Source organism: Thamnophis sirtalis, unplaced genomic scaffold (assembly GCF_051295495.1).
Source record: "Thamnophis sirtalis isolate CommonGarterSnake01/CBP01778 unplaced genomic scaffold, rThaSir2_p1.2 scaffold_12, whole genome shotgun sequence".
In the NCBI taxonomy this organism is placed as follows: domain Eukaryota; kingdom Metazoa; phylum Chordata; class Lepidosauria; order Squamata; family Natricidae; genus Thamnophis; species Thamnophis sirtalis.
The window spans coordinates 64,156,893-64,165,090 of NW_028261392.1; the positions used below are offsets into that span (position 1 = coordinate 64,156,893).

The 8,198-nt window shown below is 42.3% G+C and overlaps 1 long non-coding RNA gene across 1 annotated transcript in view; it reads left to right on the top strand.

The window, feature by feature from the left end:
* The window catches only part of LOC148043390 (uncharacterized), a 303,113-nt gene that overhangs the window by 76,483 nt on the left and 218,432 nt on the right, over positions 1–8,198 (top strand). The window lies entirely within an intron of this gene.

Below are 8,198 nucleotides of genomic sequence, written 5' to 3' on the forward strand. Positions count from 1 at the left end.
AGTGTTTCTCAACCTTAGCAACTTGAAGATGTCTGGACTTCAACTCCCAGAATTCCCCAGCCAGCGAATGCTGGCTGGGGAATTCTGGGAGTTGAAGTCCGGACATCTTCAAGTTGCCAAGGTTGGGAAACACTGGAGTATATATAAGTATATGTATACATGTGTGTTCTGACCCCCCCCTTCTTCGCTCGTTAACAGACGACAGTCAGACAGACTTAAAAGGAAATAACTTTATCAGTCCTGGCTCACGCTGGCTGCGAGCCCAAAAATAAACCTAGATAAAGTCTCTTGCAAACAAGGGTTACGCAGCAGAATGCAGAAACAAAACTTTTACAGCACCAAGTTTTCAAGAAGCAGAATCACTTATCCAAGTGTCTCACAAACTCAAACAGGAAAGGAACTGAATTCTCCATACACGAACGACGACCTACGAACGAACGATGAACGTTGACTTCTGCAACCAGGGCGTGGCACCATCCGTCCTTTTATCTCCAGAAGACGACGCTAATGAGCCCCAGCTGCATTGTTATTCCTGCATCCCGACTCAACTCACAGCAAACCTCTGCTGAGTCACAACACATATGTATTTATTTCACAATGCAGATATCCTGTACCTGCCATGGTGGATACTGGTGACTCTCTTATATAATAATACAACATAGAATAAAACAGTTAGTTGCTATGATTGAAAACCCAGCCAAGGGTTCATTGTAATAGGACATATTTTACTTGCCTGTGAAATGCAAGAATACCACTGAAAGAGATAGCAATAGCAATAGCAGTAGACTTATATACCGCTTCATAGGCCTTTCAGGCCTCTCTAAGCGGTTTACAGAGAGTCAGCATATTGCCCCCAACAATCTGGGTCCTCATTTTACCCACCTCGGAAGGATGGAAGGCTGAGTCAACCCTGAGCCGGTGAGATTTGAACCGCTGACCTGCGGATCTAGCAGTAGCCTGCAGTGCTGCATTTAACCACTGCGCCACCTTGGCTCAGATTCCAAAGATTAAGGTCTATTGCAGAGAAGGTGTGTCATTATGTCCACATTCTCTTCATGCTGCTTTCAAAAGGAGGAGTGCTTCGTGCATTTTTCTTTCCCTCTTCCCATTTTTAAACAAAACTTTATTTTCCGTTTCCTCTGGGAAATTTTCATATTTAGTGAGAATAAACTCAGATGTGATTCTTTCTGAGCTTATAAAAGCATTACAGGCTTGGATCATGTCTAACCTGTTGTTTTGAAATATACAAAGTTTATTTGCTTTTTGGTTTTATATCCGCTTCATTGTTCACAACCCAAAGCCTCGGGGGACTGAATATTTTACAATATTTCAAAAATAAATAGGTTTAGAAATGTAATCTGCCTTTTTATCTGCGTTGCTTTCAGTGCATTTTGTTGGCTATTAACTTTGAATGTTGAATGTTGATTTTATTTATATGCTGCTCGTTTCCCCCGAAGGGGACTCGGGGCGGCTCACAACTCAAAGCCAGGGAAGGGGGGATACAGACAAAATTAAAAACGACACAAAACAATACATGGTTTAAAACACACAGCAGTCATACCATTCGAGACGGGGGCAACGGTTCTTTAGCCCCCAGGCCTGTCGGAACAGCCAGGTTTTAAGGGCTTTGCGGAAGGCCTGGAGGGTGGTGAGGGTTCGAATCTCCACGGGGAGTTCGTTCCAGAGGGTCGGAGCAGCCACAGAGAAGGCTCTCCTCCGGGTAGTCGCCAGTCGACACTGGCTGGTGGATGGAATTCGGAGGAGGCCCAATCTGTGGGATCTAATCGGTCTAGCGGAGGTGATTGGCAGCAGGCGGTCTCTCAAGTACCCAGGTCCAATACCATGAAGGGCTTTATAAGTGACGACTAGCGCCTTGAAGCGTATCCGGAGACCAATAGGCAGCCAGTGCAGCTCGCGGAGGATAGGTGTTACGTGGGTGAACCGAGGTGCACCCACAATCGCTCGCGCGGCTGCATTCTGGACAAGCTGAAGTCGCCGAAAGCTCTTCAAGGGCTGCCCCATGTAGAGCACGTTGCAGTAGTCCAGTTATGTTAGTTCACCTGATTAGTAGAAACTTTATTACTAAAGTCTGTATGTTGCTCCATTTCAAGCTCTCTCTTACACATTAATGTCACTTCAACTTACAACAGAAAAAGTCAGCGAGGAAGAGAACATCTTTAAAAGATTCTGGATTTATACAAAGATCCCTGTTAACAGGATTATGAGCATATGTTACAGGAAGTCTCAAAGCAAAATACTTTACAATGCTACTGTATTTAGGGAAAAAACAGTAAATAATTCAGGAGAACATTCAAGAATGTGGGTGTTCAAAAGGTTATTCACCCTGGGAATGTCCTCTTGAGGAAGTGTTCCGTTCAGAAATTTCTTCCCCATTCTCGGTGCATTGTGTATGCCAACTCTCACTATTGTTAAAACTAGATTTTATATTCACCTGTTCTCAGATTAGTATCTTGGTATTTTTATATATGAAATAACCACAACATGAGATGGATCTATGTCACATTAATGACTTTGAGGCTGGTGTGACTCATTGAAAACTTGACTTGTCCTTCCTTGAAAATGGAGAAGTTAAGATAATCTAGAGTAAAGCATCTGATAGAGAATTAGGTGTCTCTTTTCTTGCTACCAGCTCATCTTTTCTGCAGAGAATAAGACACCTGTCAGAATGCTTTGAGATAACCCAGTTTAGAACCATTGTATTCGGTTGAAGTAATGGCTTAAATAAAGAGCAGGATACCACCTGCCCCATCTTGAGGTTGTTTCAAGTTTCAATAACTAGGAGGAAAATAACAAAATATTGCTTCATGACATGACAGATTTTTTTCCCATCTTCTCTGACAGTACAACTGCTGATTTTCAGACTACAGACTTAATAAATTAATTCATTGAAGATTCCTAACTCTAATTCAGATTGTTTACTCAAGCTTAGTGATGCAGGTTTTCTATGGGTGGTCAACATCTGTATTCTAAGGACGTTCAAACAGCTGTGCATTTAATATGTTTTCCACTTTGCCTGCTGGATTTCCATTCCCTTCTGTCAAAAGGTAGGTCTGCATTCTTAAAATATTGGGCATAAATTGTACAGCTTAATGTATTACATGGGGTAATTTCCTTTGCAAATACTGTTTAACTGTTTATTAAATTTATAGGCCGCCCAATCCCGGAGGACTCCGGGCAGCTTACAGAAACAGAGATTAAAAGAAATTAAAAACAGATAAAAACACGACAAATTTAAAAAACACAACATACACCCAGTCTAAGCGGGGCTGGACGTCAATCCAGAGGTCAACAGCCCCAGGCCTGCCGGAATAGCCAGGTCTTAATAGCTTTTCGGAAGGCCATGAGAGTGGGTAGGGTCCGGATCTCTGGGGGTAGCTCGTTCCATAGGGCCGGAGCGGCAACAGAGAAGACCCTACTTTGAGGCATCGCCAACCGGCATTGTCCAGCTGATGGCACCCATAGAAGGCCCATCCTGTGCGATCTTATCGGTCTTAGGTAGGTGTGCGGCAGAAGACGGTCTCGTAGGTATCCGGGTCCTAGGCCATGTAGGGCTTTAAAGGTGATAACCAGCACCTTGAATCGTGCTCGGAGACCAATAGGAAGCCAGTGCAGCTCGTGGAGGATAGGTGTAATATGGGTGTACCTAGGTACACCCAGTATCGCTTGCGTGGCTGCATTCTGGACTAATTGTATAGGTGATTCATTTTTTTCACTTTTTCACAGTACCAGGGGTGGGTTTCAACTGGTTCGCGGTGGTCCCTGCGAACCAGTTGGTCGCCGAACCCAGAAATAAGTAACTTCCGGGAACAGCGAAGGGCACGCCGCCCGCCCACGGTCCTTACCCAGTTTTGATGAGTTCTGCGCTTCCACGCATGCGCAGGACGCATACAGCGCCTGCGTGATCGTCCAGGAGCAGCTGGAGCGTCACGCAGACGCTAGTACACATGCGTGCACCGTGCGCGTGCACAAGGACGCCGCCGGCCCCGTTCCAACCGAACCGGTTGGAACGGGGCGAGAAACCCACCCCTGCACAGTACCATCTCAGAAGTGTGTGTTTCTCATAAATTGCTATTTCTCTATTCACTTGTATTGCTCAGTCACAACATAATTCCAGGAAGTGCGGTAAAAGTAAACCAGTTTCTGGAGCAGGCCCTGAGCTTTTGTGAGCAAACAAGGCATTTTTACCGTAAAAATGTAGAAACACTTGCACACTTTATAAAATGTCTCAGCTTTGGGGAAGAAAGGTTCAATTCTAGCCAGATTTCATTTTATGTTATCATCATACTATGATGACATTAAGATCAGCTCCTGCCAACTCAATTTCTTCCACGAACATTAAGGGCAAAATTATTTTATATTCCTAGTCTAGACTTATTGCAATTTCCTCTTGGCCAAAAGTATATAGTGATGAATCAAAGCATTGGTTCAAGAGCTCTTACAGTTTAACCACTGTATGTCAGCATACAGTGGTTAAACATGTCAGGAAGCTTTTAACTCACTCCTAATGCATATGATTAAGGGTCAGATAATTATTAATAGGAAAGAATCCCAGAGAACTACCTCTGATTAAACAATAATCTGTTTGGAACTGATCAAGAAGAGAAGCAATTTAGAACTAAGAAGACATTTCCTGACTGTAAGAACAATTAATCAGTGGAACAACTTGCCTCCAGAAGTTGTAAATGCTCCAACACTGGAAGTTTTTAAGAAGATGTTGGATAACCATTTGTCTGAAATGGTAGGGGGTTGGACTAGAAGACCTCCATGGTTCTCCCAGCTCTGCTATTCTATTCTATTTCTATTCTCCTGAAAGCAGAGTAGGTTGAACAGAAACAAGGTAACAGTGGTTCCTCTGTTGTGGTTCCCCTTTTGTGAAATTGGTTCAGTCGGGCAAATTTCAGAGAGCGTGACCTGACAAATGCGCACACAACAAAAGCGTGCCGATGAAACCGCGGCGATAAAACCGCAATTTAAGTTAAGGTAAGGGAAGCGCGATTTAAGTTAAGGTAAAGGTTAGGGTTAGGGTTAGGTCCAGGGTTAGGTTCAGGGTTAGGTTTAGGGTTAGGTTTAGGGTTAGGTTTAGGGTTAGGTTCAGGGTTAGGTTACTTATTACTTGTTCGTTGAAGGCGTGCTTTTGCTGGCGCGCTTCTGTGCTCATTCGTCAGTGCAATTTCAAACTCACGGTGTTCTCACCGCAGTTTCGTCGGTCACAATTTTGTCGAGCGCGCATTTGACGGTGAACCTTCAGAGAGATCCACAGTATGCAATGCATCTGAGAGCCCCCCACCCACCCATTAAGCCAGAATATTTTCCATTCAACTTTCTGTCTCTCTGATGTGTTAGAGCAATTACTGCGAAATTAGTCACTCTGTGTAAAGCTTTATTTAATTCATATACATTGCGCAACTCTTCCTGTTTACTTCATTTTTTTTGTAAATGAAAGCTTTTGGGAATCACGCTAGAATCTAGATGGGAGAGTGTATTCTAACGGTGCTGAAGACAAAACCAGAAGAAGTCATTAGTCCTTCCTTTCTCCCTTCCTGTTTAGAACAGTTGTCTAGCAATAGCTCTTCTTCCCCCAAAAACCATAAATCAAGATACTTTCTGAGTCTTTCTTACACAACTATATACTGATTGTGCCCAGGGAAGAAGTATTACTCCAGTCTTATTATCTCATCTCCCTCTGTCTGAACACTGAGGAGGCTGCAGTGCTGGTTTGTCCCATTACAGCTGCTTAAATACATGGAAAAATCAGTGTTCACTTGTTCTTAATTGTTTTCTTATATTGTCTGAGTGCAGATATTAAAAAAAAACAGAATAGACCCATTTAAAAGCTATGTTTTAACTAGCCTTTAATTACATCAGCACAGAATAGAAAAGTTTAGTCATTGATACTGTTTCATGAACACATTGTTTTAATTTACCATGTGACATCATGCAGTATTTAATAATGTTTTGATGCACGTATACATTTTCTTTATACATTTTCCAACACTAACCTAAGCGCTAATTGCACACAATTGAAAGTAAGTTAACAAATACGCTCTTTAATTTCTCTACGGATTTGGAGAAATAATGTACTTGATTGGCAGCTAATGATATGATGTTTTCCAAACAGCACATACTAAATATAACGTTCTTCAAGTCTCTTTTTTTTTTTGGCTAGTAATTTCAAATCAAATTATGATAACTAATTGCAAATCAGAGAATTTTATTTAGTTGCTTATTTCTTGTTAGATTAAATTTCTAAAACCGTCCAATAGCATAACAACTCCAAGTAATTAAATTAAAGTATTAAAAAGAATAGGAGAAAAGCATCATAATAAACTCAGATGGTAGTTTTATATTTTTTAAAAAAATGTTCTTCAATCTCCTGTAATGTCCGAAGGGGCTTGTCACACTCTCTAACTAGGGCCAGGGGAAGAGTCAGATCTTCAAGGTTTATTTGAACAAAGACAGGATAGAAGCAGTTCAAATCTCTTGGAGGATGTTGTATCAAAGGGGAGTTACCAAACAGAGAAGGTCTGCTTCCTGGGTCTTATCAGGTGACATTGTTATACCAATGGGACTCAAATCATGTTGACTCTGTCTGATCATAATAGAACACAGAATATAGAATACTGGGGTTGTCTTTGAGTCCAAACCCTGGTCAAACAGACAATTCCAGACAATCATCTGTCCAGTCTCTTCTTGGAAACCTCCAAGGATGGGAGCGCCTACAACGTCATTTCACTGATTAATTGTTCCGACTATTAGGAAATTTCGGTCGGTTCTCTCTTTAACTATCTTTCACCTGATACTTCTTGTTCTGCCCTCAGGTGGAGAACAGGTCAACCTTTACTCTGTGACATCCCCTCAAATCCTGGATGACTGATACCGTATCAAATCTTATCCTTCTCTTCGTTAAACTACACTCCCTCAACATGGTTCAGGGTCCTTATCATTTTCGTTGTTCGTCAATGCACTCTTTCTAGAGTCTCAAAATCTTTTTTGTATCATGGTGACCAGAATTGGATGCAGTATTCCAAGTGTGGTTTCACTAGTGCAATATTAACAAGTGCTATCACTAGCAATAGCAATAGCAGTTAGACTTATATATCGTTTCATAGGGCTTTCAGCCCTCTCTAAGCGGTTTACAGTCAGCATATCGCCCCCACAGTCCGGGTCCTCATTTCACCCACCTTGGAAGGATGGAAGGCTGAGTCAACCTTGAGCTGGTGAGATTAGAACCACTGAACTGCAGATAGCAGTCAGCTGAAGTGGCCTGCAGTACTGCACTCTAACCACTGCGCCACCTCGGCTCTTCACATGAAGATCACTTCATGGGATCTTGTTGTGTTCTGCAACCTAGGATTACACTGTCTATTTTGGCAGCTTCAGCATACTGCTGGCCCATACTTAAGTGCTGGTAATAGCCATTTTAGCCATCCAAGAAAAAAGGAATTTCTAGGATATCTCGCTAAAGTGAAATTCTCACTCCCCCTGCCCCTTGTTTTCAGTTAATTTCTGAAATTAAATATTGGAAAATCACATTTCCAATTATGCTTGTCTTTTGGACAAGCATCAGGTGTTGCTATTAAAGTGGCTTTCTTAACTGCCCTTAATGAATGGGTAGACATCATAGGAAATAGACTGTCCTTAAAATAACCAGACCCTATGCTGTAAAGCAGTGGTCTCCAACGTTGGCAACTTTAAGACCTGTGAACTTCAACTCCCAGAGTTCCTCAGCCAGCAAAGCTGGCTGAGGAACTCTGGGAGTTAAAGTCCACAAGTCTTAAAGTTGCCAACGTTGGAGACCACTGCTGTAAAGGGTTTTATGGGTGATAACTATTATCTTGGATTGAACTCCTAATGATTACCTACAATCATTACAGCTCACCAAGCAGCAGAATTACATAGGCATAATGTAGCACGTGACCCAACAAAAGCGCGCCGACAAAACTGTGGCAAAAAAACAGCGACATCATAAACGTGCCCACAACAACGTGTCGACAAAACCGCACCCACAAAAGCGCAATTTAAGTTAAGGTAAGGGTTAGGGTTAGGGTTAGGTTCAGGGTTAGGTTTAGGTTTAGGGTTAGGTTCAGGGTTAGGTTTAGGGTTAAGTTCAGGGTTAGGTTTAGGGTTAGGTTTAGGGTTAGGTTTAGGGTTAGGGTTAGGGTTAGGGTTAGGGTTAG